Genomic DNA, 17,536 nt, shown 5'->3' on the forward strand with positions numbered 1-17,536 from the left:
ACAAGCCACCATCAACTCCTAACTCAAACAGGTGCAGCAAAAGCAACTAAAAAGATACAGGAATCTCCACTAGGAGAGAAACTACATCACAGAAACCGCGTTCACCGAGATCCATTGAATCCAAGCGTCAGAAAAACCTTTTCTGTGTAATACCTCTTCCAAGAAATTTCAGTCCACCTTATCATAGGCTTTTTCAAAGTCCAATTTCAATATAACTCCAGAATTCTTAGTGGCTTTCAACTCATGCAAAATCTCTTGTAGAATAACCCCCCCTCAAGAATATTCTGGCCAGGGATAAAAGCTGTCTGATAGGGACTAATAACCTTATCAATCATAGAAGTCAGTCTGATAGTAAGTCTTAGTAATTATCTTGTATATGACATTCAAGAGACATATGGGTCTAAATTATTTAACATTGACAGCCGGTTTGACTTTGGGAATTATGATAATGACACCATAATTAAGTCTCCAGAGCTCTAACTGACCTTCAAACAATCTATCCAGCATTTCTTTGATGTCATCTCTGACGAAAGGCCAGAAAGCTTTATAGAATTCGACTGAGAACCCATCTGGACCAGGGGCAGTGTTGTTTTTCATCTGTTTGATTGTAATGTCCAGCTCTTCAAGAGTAAAAGGTCTAGTCAAAGACTCATTATCAGCTTGTTGCATTTTGCTGGTTGACAGGCCATAGATCAGGGTCCAAGTGCATCTGTGCCACTTCAGCTCGGCCAAAAAGTTGTTTGTAATAATCAGTTATGTGGTCTTTCAGACAATTTGGATCTATCTCCTCTTGACCATCAATTTCCAGCATAGTAACCTGCATTTTCCTCTTCCTTCCATTAGCACACTTATGGAAATAATTGGAATTGGAATCGCCTTGTAGTAACCACTTCTCACCACCTCTTCTCAGCCATTGAATTTCCTCATCAGTCAAAATGTGTTGAAGGGACATGTCTAAAGTATATCTCTCTTCCCATTCAGCTAGTGATAAATCTCTACTGTCACTCCATTCATCCAGGAGGTCAATTCTGGACATTAAATCCTGCTTAGCTCTTCTTTGATGACTATCCAAGTTTTGACCCCAACCCTTAATAGCTCTTCTAAGCTTGCCTGATAAGATGTGCCAATGATCCAAAATATCAAACTTGTATCTGATAGGCCATTTGTCTATTACCCACTCTCTGAAACCATCTTGATTCAACTAGTGGGAACTGAATCTAAAGTAGCTGTAGCTGAGTTGGAACAATAACTCCAGTATCGACAATAAGCGGGTTGTGATAAAATCCCAGCCTAGGATGCAGTAAGGACTGAGGTAAGATTATATTTGTCTTCCCAGCTATTTGAAACAAGCACCCTGTCCAATACACACATGATGGGTGGAGTTTGTTTATCTGACCAAGTAAATCGACTGTCAGTCCTTTGTATTTCTCTGAGCTCAGTTACATTGATCATTTCATTGAAAGCATCCATCATATAAAGATCAACATTTCCTGAAGACTTTTCCTCAATCTTCCTTACTAAATTGAAGTCACCACCAAGCAAAATAGGTAAGTCTGAGCTCTGTACCAAGGTTTGGATTTCCTCTATGAACTCACTCTTCCTATCATCATGAGCTGGACCATAGATATTAACTAACTTCCACACAAAACCATCTAGCTTCATTGTTAGAGTACAACTCTGAAAGAATGGAGTCTCTTATTACCTAGAAACAAAGTATGAAAGAACTGTAAACATCTGAAATGCAAATAACATGATTGCTTGCCCTTACAATGAGATTCGTAATGACAAATACTTGAAGCACATCGACTTTTGTCGATGTTCTATGATAACGATGTAACTTCAAGAAGCTGCACACTGGATCTATCATAAGATAGCATGTAAGGGAGAAATTTCGAAGGAGCCGCACTACTGGTAATATTAAAAACAGACAACTTTGTGTCGGCAGCTGCTGTGGCAAAGCAGTCGAAAGTCTCTGGATTTCGAACCACCGTGGCAATATAGGCGACCGGAGCCTCCGTTTCAAATTCATCACCAGATGTTCCGTTGGTTTCCCCTTGTCTACGGTCTCGTCTTAACAACATTGAGAGTACTCGAACAAGGTGTGGCACACAAACCGGATCGTAAATAATATCTGCGCCAAGACTGGCAAAAGAAAGTGTTTAGATGAAAGAGAGGAACGCATGAACAGCAGTGACAGTGACACGTTATCTTGCCCACTTTACATTTTACAAGGTATTTTTTTTTCTCTCACTAAACAGGCTACTGCAGTTCACAATGTATTCCCTGCCTCCCTCAGGAGTGGGGATACCGCTGCCTCTACAACACAAGATTTGTATGAGTTCACACCCACTTTCCAACAAGTACTACCCAAACAGTGAATGGACAACTAACACTCTTGTCATGTCTAAACAATTATTGAATGATTAACTTAACATTATTTAATTGGAAAATGTTGAAATAGCAACACAAAGGCCACACTGAAATGTCCTTGATAAATTCTGATTGGCACACTAAGCTACTGAAATTTGTTCTGTGTGAATCACTTCACTGATCACAAATATTGGTAGAAATTCATAGCAAGCACCACTTTTGATCACAACTCTACAGATGCTTCTTCAGATTGCTCTAAACAGCTATTACTTTGTTACCATTCTTGAGTATCTTACTCAAATAAGACGTAATTTACAAGGGCTATTTGAAGCACTAGGAATCCAATTTTAGATGAACAGCATGGTTCCCGGTTCCCATGATTATGATTCTGTGTACAAGCCTACAAAGAAATGTTGCAAATATATATTTCTATACTCACACTATGTCTGGCTGGTAGCCCTGTAAATCGCTTTCAGACACTTCTTCCCAAGAAAGATATTTGCACTCTACCTGCATGCCACAATGCATTATCACCAAGTTAGATCTAATAATGCATTTAACCAATGCTCACGGAAGCGCCATCTGAATCAACTGTTGAATGCCAGATTATGTAATAGAGAAACCATCTGCACACAATACTTGAGTTATGCAAGGACACTAACCTACCTTATTATTGCTTTCTTTTAGCACTCTAGAATCTTCCTGCTCAATGCATAAGTTATTCAGTTCCATATTTTCCTTCATGTTTCTGAGTGTACATGGGTCACCATCAGTAAGAATAACCTGCATATTAATGAATTCCGCATGACATATATTACATTTATAATTAATCTTTTGATTCCTGAAGAAACTTGTGAACATAATTGAACTAAACAATTCATGCTTAATTACCGTTCATATTAATGAATTCCGCATGACATATATTACATTTATAATTAATCTTTGATTCCTGAAGAAACTTGTGAACATAATTGAACTGAACAATTCATGCTTAATTACCGCTCTTAGCTACCACAAAAATCATACATGATTCACATTTTCACCCATGGCGGATATGTCATTCAAATGGAGAGTGGCATAATAGACTTGCATACCTTAGAGGCACCGACAGAATTAAGACAAATGCCCACCAAACCGACACCAGAACCTAGCTGCTTGTCATGCAAACGTTAGAGCAATAACCACAACTAACATATTCTGAGAATGTTCCTCAAGTGCAAAGAAAACAGTAAACACAACCACCTAACTATGTGCAAAGAAAAATATCTAGATAATTTTGCACATAAACTACAAGTGTCTTCCTCAGGTAGCTGGCCAGAGATATCAAGTAGTCTATACTACTCTAAATTATGAAACGAATAAGAAATTAGTTTCATGAGGATGTATTCAACACATGTTCACAAATACAGGATCAAATCGTGGTGCACAGAGCATATAACGACACCTATACAAATATTGATCATCCTATTTAATTCTAGTTAGCCTTATAACAAACAAAAATGGACCAAATAAATTGGCATCATTATTTGATAGAGCTTAATTATTGGACTCATGAGCTAAACATATTTACATAAACTTTCTTACATGAGGTTATACTGGTAATATATCTCACACTAATAGTACAATCAATCACTTGCCTCAAAGCAACACTTTGTGGAGAAAATTTTAGGGTATGAAAGAATAAATTCAGACAAGAATAGACTTGATGGCCAAAGAGAACACCTGAAATTGTAAAATATCCACAATATCAAAATAATATATGAAAATAGTATGATAAAATATCTGACCACTGGATCTTAGAGTGTTTAATGATGTCGTACCCTGTATCACCTTCAAGCATATTAGAAGAACATGATAGTCGAGCAACGACACTTACAAGCTTTGAAGAAATGTTATTATCTACATATATAAACCGGGTTGTCACTATAGATCATTATAATTCATAATATAATTATGATATATTTCTTGAAGAAAATTAAATAGTTCGAATTGACAACTTACGTGTAGAAGAGAGAAAAGATATTTCTTTATAAATATGATCTGTCTTGTTTAATAATGAATCTTTCTGCATGCAACAATAAGTTATTTTATGATAGTGTCATCGATTATCAACTATTGAGATACAATATAGATAAAATCTACATACTGCTTTATACAACATACGTTGAGCAAATTCCTCATAAAGTTCATCAATCACAACATTTGAAGATAATTCAACCTCAGATATAATCTTTTTAAAAATAACTGTTGTATAAGTATAGTCTCGGCATCTCTCTACCTGCACCAATACAATGATGTGAAGATACATATTAACAGAAACTTAAATAACAACACTGTATTAGTGTTTTTCTTTCTGAAATAAATTATATATTCCTTCAATTGCAAAAACAAACATATATCTTATTTGTATTAGTTGAGTAAATTTTGCGAGACAACAACAAAATAAATCATTTACGTTTGAGCCAGTGCAAGTCTCCAAAATATTTTTTTGGACATGTGGTGTGATAGAACCTCCCCCAGCTTCTCTGCGAATAAAATAAAACCATACATAAATATGAAGCAACAAAGAGCTTCTGAATATATTTCTTCTTTGAACTTGTAGCAAATTTATGCGTGGTTCATAGCAGTGCCACATATTTACCCCAAATCAGGGTTTGCATCTTCCTCTCAATGAAAACAAGCTAGGGCTGTTTTGCCAATTTGGGTGTGTAATAAGTGTCGCAGCTTCGATAGTGGTTAAAACCGTTTTAAGTTCTGTTAGCGTTATTGTTTGGGTAAACTGTATGGTTTTTTTATGGTGGAACTTTGTTGCCGGTTAGGTGAACCCTTTGTGTTCATTCCATCTGGGCAGTCTCTTAGGTTGGGGAAGTTTTTGTTTTGTTTTTGCAAACTATTGTAATTTCGTTGCTCTTGAGTAATGAAATTCGGTTTGTCCGTGGTGGAAAAAATAATAATACGAGCTAGGGTATGTTTTTGAAAAAAAAAAATCAGAGGTTTGCATGACATTTTCATGGTTAACTAATTAGTCGCTGTAAGAGCATCTCCATCAGATATCCTATCCAATCTCCTATACTTAAAAAAGTAGTAGTTTTAGGAGATGAAGGAGCTGCAGCAAATCTCCTATATCTATAATTTTTAAGAGATCTCCTAAAAGAAGCATTCTCCTAAATAAAGGAGACAACCCCCTCTCCCCCATCCCCAAAGAGATATAGGAGACAAGTTTTAGGTAATCTGCTGCAACAATACTCTCCTATATCCGAAGTTGGTTTTAGGGTACTCCCTTAAAGCAACTTATAGTTATAGGAGATGCAATATGAGAGATCTGGTGGAAATGCTCTAAGTCACTCAAAACTTGTTGCATGATCGCAGCTATGTGTTGTTGGTGGAGCGATTAGGAGCCGTTTGGTAGCTGTCCTTGGAGCAGTTTCTCAAACATACAAAAAACCAAATATAGATTCTGAAGTGCATTTACACTGGAACCTAGGGGCTAAAAAACATGCTCCTCATTATTCCCTGTTCAATTCCCATCAGAATCCCTTCTCATCTGCTCTCCACCCTGCTTCTCACCAAAATCACTCCATCAGAGAATTGGAGTTAAGAATAGGGGAATATTCTACCAAACAGAAAGCATGACACTTCACCCGTACGGATGAAACCATATGATGGTCAATTATAAAGTTATTACTATCATATTTATATTATATGAACATGCCTAACATTGGAGGTCAATCACCAGCCAAACTAGCCACCAGAAATATAATTGCAAGGCCAGCAGGTCACCTAGATATCCACTTACATGCCTAACTTTGGAGGCCAATTACCAGCCAAACTAGCTACCAGCAATACACTTGCAAGGCCAGCAGGTCACCTAGATATCCACAGCTTTCCGAATCACGAATCACTCGGAAAAGGGCACGGCAGAGCGGGAGATCTCTGGGTACCGTTGCGATTTTGACTGGCAGCGAGCGGTGGCGCGTACCTGGCGAGTGTGAGCACTGCAGGCGGGAGGCTCCCCAGCGAGGAACGCGAGCTTCAGGTGGAGCAGCTGCTGCTCGGTGGTGTCCTGCGCCGCCGCGTCAGCCATCGGCGACTGGGTGGGCTTCTGTTCTGCCGCCCTTTTTGAGATGTGAGCGCTCACGGAGGAAGACGCGGCGGCGGCGGTTTCCCTTCTGTCTGAGGCCGAGTTGGTGACCGTGACGGGCCTGACGGGAAACACGACCACCAAAACTTGTACGTACCGGGCCGTTATCCTACACCAATGTGACACTGGACTGGGCCGATTAGTACAGCGGTAATGCTCTAAACCGACGCGCGTCTTTGCTGGGTCTGCGGATCGGCCAACTCCCCTCACAGCTTCTTCACTTTTACTTAAAAAAAACATCTTGTCGCTTCCACCGGGACGAACCCGCCTCACGCCTCGCGCTGGACCCGCTTCGCGCCACGTGCCCCTACGCCTCGCGCCTCGCGCTGCACTCCCACGTGCCCACGTCAAGGAGCTGTTGACACCGAAATTTAGTTCGCAACACGAAGACCTAGAGTTTCGAGGTTTATTAAAGAAAGCCGAAATATTCAGCAAAATCGGCTAACTAGGTTACCATCAGGATCAACCAAATGATGATGGTGTTATCCCTGGGATATAATTCAACGGGCGAGAGATGGTGGCAGAAAAGCAAGAAGACGCGTCGAACTTCATAAAAGGAAAAAATTGAGGTCCAAGTTATCGTAATTTAGAAGGTTTTGTTCCCTTTAGCAAGTTTTGTAACCGGTATTGTTCGACAAGGACTCGTAGACAAGCCTCGGGTATAAATATTGAACCCCGGCTATTGTAATAGACATCCACACATCAATCAAAACAAGTACTTTTACCTTTTTCGGTCCCGTGCCACTCTTAGGAGGAGTAGAGTAGATCTCGGCGAATTCTTCGAGCAGGCAGACCTGCCATCGGTTAGGTCCGACCTCCGGCTTATTTGTGAGTATCCGTCATGACTTATACTTTGTTTGTAAGGCTGCATCGGTTAGGTCTGACCTCTTGCAAGCTTTGTATAAGTTAGTTATCATCAGTCATTGTAAGGTTGCATCGACCAGCTCGTATCTCTTACAATCACTGATACAAGTTATCCTTTGATTCATATCAAAATTTGTACAGTTGCATCGGTCCAGCTCGATCTCATACAAATTTTGATACGGATTAGTTATCGATATTGTGTGAAATAGTTTACTATTCAGCATAATATCACCTGTTGCTCGATCTAGATTAAAGGTTTCTCAGTCTTTATCCTTCGATCTATCGTTTGTCGACTGTTTTTATGCTAAGATCCAACTGTTGACGTTAGATCCCGTTTATCGGCCATTTTATCTTGATCTCGATCGACCATAGTGGGTGTTTGAAGTCCTGTTTCCACTAAGGAATAGGTTCGTTAGTCATCAATCTCTGGTTTGCTGTCTTCGTTACTAACCTGTTGATAGCGTACTAGATCAGGTCTTGTTGGTTAACGGATCTACTCGTTAAGGGGGACATGATGTCATCCATTCGCTATGCTTCTATCGGCTATTTTAGCCGATAGCCTGAGTTTTCATGTGTATGGCATGCATCCATGATTCTGTTAAACATGAGTACGCTTATAGATTGCTAGGCTTGTAGTTTGCCGTTCTACTATCAATGTTGTATCGATTCGGTCGACCTATTGATAGTGCCGTAAATTGGGTTTGATCGGTTTGTAGATTTACTTATGTTTCGGCGGTTAAACGTTCGCATGCTATACGACAAAAAAACCACTTAGATCGGCCCCTTGGCCAGTTGCTTATGCTTTCACGCTCATAACACGTGCTCATAATGTTAACAGTAGTTAACAACCATTATTAACCGTCAATATAACATGCATAAGGGCATAAATATAATCACCAACGAAGGTCTAGGGGTTTAAACTAACAAATTCCACGAGTTTTAGTGAATCTATATTTTCTACAGGGTTTATGCAGAAAACCGTCAAGGTGGACCTAGATGTCAAACTTAATTGCGCTTATCCACAGCGAAAACAACCCCAGAAGGTTCTAAAAGACTCGAGAGGATACCACACCGAAGCAAATGGTGAGGTACCGCCGGCCGGCCCCACATGTAGGCCGGTCGGCCCCTAGGGCCCACATATCAGCCCCTCGTTGTTATGTCGGCCCTCCACCGCCTCCTAGATTGCATCTACGCCGTTTATTCAAGTCGGTTTGACCCGAGGGCTCAGGATTGACGCTCTGACCTATATATATCAGCCCCTGCCACCCCCTGAGGCATAAGTCATTTGAGAAGATAGAAACCCTAATCATCCTCAGAGTTCCACCATATTCTAGGGCATAGCTAGTTAGGCTAGGTCTAGAGGAAGGCAAGCAGGCTTCGCTTAGATTCCCGATCGTGTTAAGAGCGTGGTTTGGTATAATCTTTGTACCCTCTCTCTTTTGTATCTCTCATTACTTTTATATAGGGCGTACCCAGTGCAGAGAGCTCCCGCGTTGTGCGGGGTCTGAGGAAGGGTGTTAGTGGCAAGCCTTACCCTCGCATGTGCAATGCGAGGAGACCGCGACTCGAACCCGAGACCTTCCGGTCACAGGCGGTAAGACTCTACCGCTTGCACCAGGCCCGCCCTTCATCTCTCATTATTTTTATATGTTTGCTACAATTGTTATAATATTCATCTTCACATTTATCATATTCCTAGTTATAATGTTCATCGTCTACTTTGATTATATGCTTAGTATAGTTAGATTATCATTATATTCATGCATAAGTTCGTATAGCGCTTGCTCCAAAGTACACGGGGTGAGTGGTCGACATTGTGTAAGCATGGTGCTTATACGTTGTTTACCTGTGGATACACCCTATATTCCGGGCCATGTGGTAGATCGCGAATGTGACACTCCCGTTGAATAATTTGTAGTCCACTCCCCGAATATAGGTCTACAAGTAGGATTTAGTTACGAAGGAAGACAAGCTCTATTCTTAATCTTTCTTAGTAATATCCCTTATGTGTAGATAGAAAGTTGATCTTAGCCATGATTACTAGGTGTAATTGCACTAATCAATGTATGCTTTGAATTGTAATTAAGAATGACTTAGGAATTATTTCTCTAATATTCTACTTAACCATGCTAATGCCATAGAAAGGAGTACTCTAAGTGATCAATGATCAGTTATTATGCACTATTCATATATACATTTACCTCTTGACTTACCCCTATTGTGAGTAGAATTTTGGTTATGTTTTACTTCTCCATCAATAGTATAAGTTATTAATACATGTCCTTGCTAGACCTTCTCTGTGGTAAAAATATTAATAATGATACCTAGAATACTCCCAGATGAAGTGCTACAATGGTATATTATCTGTGCGCTTGCAGATCCCTTTTATTTATATATATATATTTATTTATTTTTTCTTCCTAGTCATATAAAATAATAAAGAGCTACTTAGTATTATTCTAATAGTAATGCTAAGTAGTACCAACAAGCATTTCTGGCATCATCACTAGGGATGACAACCTAGTAAAGTAATGTTAAGAGATGTAGACATACATTATGTGGCTACTAAAACAAGTGATAAGACTCTCCATGAGTTCTCTGCTCCAACTATGGCCAACATCCGTACTGGACCGGCGATCAACATCGGAGACAATGGATTCAAGCTCAAGCCAGCTCTCATCAACATGGTGCAAGCAAGCTAGTTTTGTGGGAAGGCACACGAAGATGCGAGTGCTCATCTCCAACACTTTCTAGAGATCTGTAGCACTTTCACCATCAAAGGAGTAACCAGAGACGCCATACTACTTCGCCTCTTCCCATTCTCACTCTTAGGGAAGGCAAAGCAGTGGTTCTATGCCAACAAAGATAGAAATACTACATGGGATAACTGCTCCACTGTCTTCCTAGCAAAGTTCTTTCCCACAGGCAAGACCAATGCTCTACGTGGGAGAATCTCAAGTTTTTAGCAACAACATGATGAATCTGTCCCTGAGGCATGGGAACGCTTTCAAGATTACATTACGGAATGTCCTCATCATGGGATGGAGAATTGGATACTCATGTAGACTTTCTATCAAGAGTTGACCAACAGTACCCGTGAAACTATGGATGTTGCTGCTGGAGCAGCTTTTCTGTCACTCACACTCCCAGCTGCAACAACTCTTATGGAGAAGATGGCCTCCAACCAAGGTTGGAATGAAGAACGAGTTCAGACCCACAAGAGAAGTGGAGGTATGCATCAACTCAAGGAAGTAGACGTGCTGTCTGCCAAGATGGACGTACTGATGAAGAAGCTCGAAGACCGAGCCAATGAGACGCAAGAAGTCATGCATATTCATGATTCCCGCATGACGTGTGAAGAGTGTGGAAACACTGGGCATTCAGGGAACAGCTGCCCTAAAATCCATGAGGATGTGAACATCGTCAACAACAACTACTTTCGTCCTTAACAGAATCAAGGATGGAATCAGCAACAGAGGCCGAACTATCAAGGTAATTATCAAGGTAACCCTTAAGGTAATAATTATAATAATTTCAATAATCAATCACCCTTGAGAGAGTTGATTTCTGACCAAGCTAAAATTATAGAGGACTTATCTAGGAAATTAGTTTCCAATGATAAGTTTTAGAAAATATGAGTAATAAAATGGATAACCTCTCCTGTGCCATTAAAAACTAGCATAGCTTTAATAAAATGATAGAATCACAAATAGCTCAGCTGTCGGCTTGTAAGGTCCTAATGGCTAAAGGGGGGTGAATAGGCTATTAACAATTTCTACAACAACACTTAACAAACTGGTTAGACAATTATGAAGCGAAGCAAGTGTTGCGCTAGCCTACTAAAAAGCAAGCCACCTACCACAATTCTAGTTTATATTGTCTCTAACCACACAATAGCTATGGCACTACACTAAGTTAGTGTGCTCTCAAAGACTAACTAAAGAGCGACACTAACCAAACTAACAAGCTCTCATAACTAGCTACACTAAAGAGCTTGATAACTAGTTTGCCTTGCCCTTGGATGATGTGGCCTTGAATGCCATGCTCTTCTTCTTCTCATCCTTCTTCTCATCTTTCTTCACCTTCTTTTCTTCCTTCTCATCATCATCTCTATATATATCATCGGTCATTATATCTCTCAACACTTGGTTTGGTGTCATGGTGTCCAAACCACTCCTCACTAGAATAGTGACCAATATGCCAAATCTTGAAGGCAAGCATATCAAGAACTTGTGGGAGAAGTCCTTGTCCTTCACCTCTTCTCCAAGTGCTTTGAGATCATTGACAAGCACTTGAAGCCTATGAAACATCTCTGGCACACTCTCATTCTCCTTCATCTTGAAGCTTGCAAACTTCTCTTTGAGAATGTATACCTTTGCACCCTTCACGGTTTGAGTGCCCTCAAATGATTCTTCTAACTTCTTCCAAGCCTCATGAGCCATCTTAATATTCTTTATTTGTTCAAATGTTCTCTCATCAATTGCATCATGAATGGCACTTAGAGCAAAGTCATTGTTTTGGAGAAGCACTTCTTCGGCCGCGGTGGGATTCTCCGGATCACCAATCTCAATTTTGGTTTCTACCACCTTCCACACCTTTCTATTAATTGACTTGATATGTGTGGCCATCTTTGACTTCCAATAAGGATAATTTATGCCATCAAATTGGGGTGGCTTCTTGATGTTGTTGATTTGAGCCATTTTTACACCGAATGTTGTTAAGCCTCAAATCACGGTAACCTGGCTCTGATACCACTTGTAAGGTCCTAATGGCTAGAGGGGGGTGAATAGCCTATTAAAAATTTCTACAACACTTAACAAACCGGTTAGACAATTATAAAGCGAAGTAAGTGTTGCGCTAGCCTACTAAAAAACAAGTCACCTACCATAATTCTAGTTTATATTGTCTCTAACTACACAATAGCTATGGCACTACACTAAGTTAGTGTGCTCTCAAAGACTAACTAAAGAGCGACACTAACCAAACTAATAAGCTCTCACAACTAGCTACACTAAAGAGCTTGATAACTAGTTTGCGATAATGTAAAGAGAGAGGAAGATAGTTATACCGCCGTATCGAGGAGTGAACCAAACAATCACAAGAATCAATATCAATGAAGACCAATCACCTTAGAATCAAATGATGAACACAATGATTTTTTACCGAGGTTCACTTGCTTGCCGGCAAGCTACTCCTCGTTGTGGCGATTCACTCACTTGAAGGTTCACGCGCTAATTGGCATCACACGCCAAACTCTCAATAGGGTGCCGCACAACCAACACAAGATGAGGATCACACAAGCCACGAGCAATTCACTAGAGTACCTTTTGGCTCTCCGCCGGGGAAAGGTCAAGAACCACTCACAATCACTATGATCGGAGCCAGAGACAATCACCACCCTCCGCTCGATGATCCTTGCTGCTCCAAGCCATCTAGGTGGTGGCAACCACCAAGACTAACAAGTGAATCCCATAGCGAAACACGAACACCAAGTGCCTCTAGATGCAAACACTCAAGCAATGCACTTGGATTCTCTCCCAATCTCACAAAGATGATGAATCAATGATGAAGATGAGTGGGAGAGCTTTGGCTAAGCTCACAAGGTTGCTATGTCAATACAAATGACCAAGAGAGTGAGCTAGAGCTAGCCATGTGGATTAAATAGAAGCCCTCATGAAATAGAGCTGCTGTACCCCTTCATTGGGCACAACATGGGGTGACCGGACGCTTCCGGTCATATTGATCGGACGCTGGACCTCAGCGTCCGGTCACGCGATGCATGCCACGTGTCCCCTCTCTTCAAATGTTGATCGCCCAATCTCAACAGTCAAGTGACTGACCGAACGCAGCAGCTCAAAGTGACCGGACGCTGAACCCCAGCGTCTAGGTCGTTTCCAGTAAGCATCTAGAGATGACTTTTTACAACCAGACGCGTCCGGTCATGCTTGACCAGACTCACCCAGTGTCCGGTCACACGGTGACTCCCCTAGTGCGCTTCCACATCAGCAGGACCGGACACACCCTATCAGCGTTCGGTCACCAAGTGACCCAGCGTCCGGTCGAAGACCGACGCCAGCGTCTTCGCTGCTTCTACTGATCGGACAGCGCCTGGTCCAACCGAGGCCAGCATCCGGTCACTTACAGTGACCTCTGTCTTTTCTGTCTAGGGTGTCGGTGGCACCGTTGGACTATCCACACTCTACGGGCGGACACTCTGCCGGTGAAATTCCTAACCCTTGCTCAAATGTGCCAACCACCAAGTGTATCACCTTGTGCATATGTGTTAGCGTATTTTCACAAACATCTTCAAGGGTGTTAGCACTCCACTAGATCCTAAATGCATATGCAATGAGTTAGAGCATCTAGTGGCACTTTGATAACCATATTTCGATACGAGTTTCACCCCTCTTAATAGTACGGCTATCAATCCTAAATATGATCATACTCCCTAAGTGTCTTGATCACCAAAACAAAATGGCTCCTACCATTTATACCTTTGCCTTGAGCCTTTTGTTTTTCTCTTTCTTCTTATCAAGTCCAAGCACTTGATCATCACCATGGCATCACCATCATCATGTCATGATCTTCATTTGCTTCACCACTTGGAGTGTGCTACCTATCTCATGATCACTTGATAAACTAGGTTAGCACTTAGGTTTTCATCAATTAACCAAAACCAAACTAGAGCTTTCAATCTCCTCCTTTTTGATAATTGATGACAACCCATTCACAAAGATATGAATTGAAATTTAATTGAATCCATGTTGCTTGTCCAAGCATATTTACTATGTGTAAAAGGATATGGATAAGTTTTATGAACTCCATATGGTAGCAATTGCTCCCCTTACATATGTACTAAGAGTTTGGATTGTAGCTTGCACATATGCTTAGATAAGAAATATAGGGGACAATGTCTACCAAATGATGCTAAGGTATAAAAGATGGACCTTTGAAGCGTGATAGCAATCGGAGTGCACCAATATACCATCATTAGCACCATGGTTAGCTCTATACCACTTGGAAACACTTGGAAATAAAATTACTAGATAAACTTATGCATGCTAGATTTTCATTTCATCATTCAAACCTACAACTAGCATACACCACACAAGCATGGATATTGAAATTTAAAACTTGTGCCATGCAAGCAAACATATGAAATGCACATTCCAATGCACCATACAAGTTCATGAGCTTGCTCCCCCTACTTGTGTGCTCAAAGTTTTAATTTATCCCTTTCCTTTATCATATTTCTCCCCCTATGTCAAATTCTTCCCTTTGTTGTGTTTTTCACTATCTTTGTACACTATTTCTCCCCCTTTGTCATCAATGACCATAAATGTTCAAAATGTAGATAGGTTGAGATTATCAATGGGGTGAGGATCATTTTCCCAAATTTGGTCCAATCTAGATCATTTGCTAAAGATATTTAACTCGGTTTGATCCAAGGACAAGCTTCTTCACACCTCCAAATAAGAGTTATCTTGTACCTATATTGAGTTAAACACTTAGAGCTCATTTTCTAGATTAAACACTAAGTTTACAAGCCCACAAACATGTCATATGCTACCACTAGATCAAAATAATCATAGAAGCAATAGTGGTATCATACAATCATCAAATTCATTTGATTTTCATGAATGAGCCTATTACATATGAAAGATGTCAAGATACACTAAACAAGTCCTTAGCAAGGATGTATGCCATGCCAATCAACTTTTACCTTGTATTGCTCGAAGGAGAGGCATGTCATATAAATGGAGGTGCATCAACACATATTTGAGAAATCCAATATGTTTAACTCATTCCTTAGCTTGCAAAACCTTTTCTCATCCAATGGCTTGGTGAATATATCGGCAAGTTGATCTTCGTTGCCTACACTCTCAATGCAAAAGTCCCCTTTTTGTTGGTGATCTCTTATAAATAGTGGCGGACATCAATGTGCTTTGTTCTTACATGTTGAACCGGATTGTTGGTCAACTTGATTGCACTCTCATTATCACATAGCAATGGCACTTTCTTGAACTTGATTCCAAAGTCACTCAAGGTGGCCTTCATCCAAAGTATTTGTGCACAACAACTACCGACGGATATGTATTCGGCTTCGGCGGTTGATAATACAACACTATTTTGCTTCTTTGATGACTATGAAACAAGTGATCTTCCCAACAATTGACATATGCCCAAGGTGCTCTTTCTTTAACCTTGCATCCCACATAATCTGAGTTGGAGTAACCAACTAGCTCAAACTTTACTCCTTTGGGATACTACAAACCAACATTTTACGTATGCTTCAAGTACCTCAATATTCTCTTTGTAGCCTTCAAATGACTTTCTCTTGGTGAGACTTGAAATCTTGCACACATGCATACACTAAACATGGCATCTGGCCTTAATGCGGTCACATAGAGTAGACTTCCAATCATAGACCGATATAATTTTTGATCCACTATATTTTCACTTGCATCACTATCCAAGTTGCCATTTGTTTCTATTGGTGTGCTAATGACTTTGCTATCACTCATGCCAAACTTCTTGATCATGTCCTTAATATACTTGCCTTGACTCACAAAAGTAACATTCTTCAATTGCTTGATTTGAAGACCAAGGAAGTAACTTAACTCTCCAATAATGGATATCTCAAACTCATTAGCCATCATCTTTCCAAATTCATCACAAAAGTCTTTCACGGCTGCTGTTCCTCTGACCGATAAAGGTTAGATTCCGGAGCAACCAGAAGATCTAGAAACTGTAAATCTTGTCGATATTCACAATACAGCATACTACTATATACAACCATCAACAAGAAGGTGGATAGATTATACCTTGCCTGAAAAGAAGAGCTATCCAGGGAGACCTATCATCCCCATTGCCATTGGACCTCACATTTTCGAAGAAACTATCTATGACTTTGGAGCAAGTGTCAACATCATGCCTAAGGTATTCTATGATCAAATTAATAGAGATACTTTGTTGTACACAAACATGCGTTTACAGCTTGCAGATCCATCTCTCTGCTACCCCAAGAGAGTTCTTGAAGATGCCATTGTTTGAGTGTGACAATCATATGTTCCCATAGATTTTGTGGTTTTGGAAATAGTTGGAGATATAAGGGCACCCATTATTTTGGGCCAACCTTTCCTAAGCACTGCGAAAGCCATCATCTATGAGGACAGTGCCAAGATCTGCTTCATAATCAAGGATAAAAAGGAGAAGTTTTCTTTCAAGAACTGCATCTTGCAATCTCCTGGACATCCGCAGATGTCGTACCCTGTCCGAAGAAACAACAGTGACCAAGAAGAAGAATACTAGGAGAAGGAGGAAGAACAAGGTCAGGCAACCACCAGAAGAATCAGTCAATATGATCAACACACTCATATCAGAGTATGACCACCTCCTCGCTTCACCATTCCTTGCTAAGAAGGATGATCCAGGCGTACCCACGATCGAGTGTACCGTTAGATAGAATATTCCACAAGACCTTCAGTGACATTAGGTCGGGCATCAATATAATATTCAAGGTAATGTATGAATATTTATTTGGTGATGAACCTTTGTTTCCTACATATATGCAACTGCAGATGGCAGACCAATCAATCCAATTTTCAGAGGAAATAGCCAAAGATGTCATGGTAAGAATACATGATCACTATGCCCCTACCGACTTCATGGTTCTGGACATGGGAGAAAAAGAAGACGACACACCCATCATCCTTGAAAGACTGTTCCTCAACCCCACCAATGTAATCATCTACGTTGGATCTAGACAAGTCCACTTCCAATTCCCTGGAGAAAAAGGTACGTTGTTATTTTAATAGTTATACCACTTATGAACAACCGAAGATGTCCCGCTTTAGGATGAGACGTCGATCATTCCAACACCAAAGGAATCAACTCCCAAAGAATGAATGGAAACAAGATGAAGAACCTGAAGAAGTTATGAAGATGAACCTACTCCGCCTAAGACCAGTCCATACACGAAACAGGTATGGAAAGAAAAGGTGACATCATCTGAGTCACTATCACTAGAGGTGCAACCATTAAGGTCTCCATCTCTAGGATCGACAGATGCACCTAGAGAATAAAGGACTATCTCCAGTCAAGTCCTGTTCAGAGGATTTAAAAATCTAAACCCTCGTCGGGAGGTAACATCGGTAGTTA

The 17,536-nt window shown here is 40.5% G+C and overlaps 1 non-coding gene and 1 pseudogene across 1 annotated transcript; both read right to left on the minus strand.

Annotated features, from left to right (window-relative positions):
* Positions 1-1,708: 1,708 nt before the first annotated feature.
* On the minus strand, positions 1,709-7,053 carry LOC136518190 (uncharacterized; annotated as a pseudogene).
* A 3,256-nt stretch (positions 7,054-10,309) lies between these two features.
* Positions 10,310-10,418, minus strand: LOC136519335 (small nucleolar RNA R71). The gene has a single exon (XR_010774886.1). It is a non-coding gene; the product is annotated as a small nucleolar RNA R71 (small nucleolar RNA).
* Positions 10,419-17,536: the final 7,118 nt, after the last annotated feature.

The sequence above is a fragment of the Miscanthus floridulus genome, chromosome 17 (assembly GCF_019320115.1).
Source record: "Miscanthus floridulus cultivar M001 chromosome 17, ASM1932011v1, whole genome shotgun sequence".
Taxonomy (NCBI): domain Eukaryota; kingdom Viridiplantae; phylum Streptophyta; class Magnoliopsida; order Poales; family Poaceae; genus Miscanthus; species Miscanthus floridulus.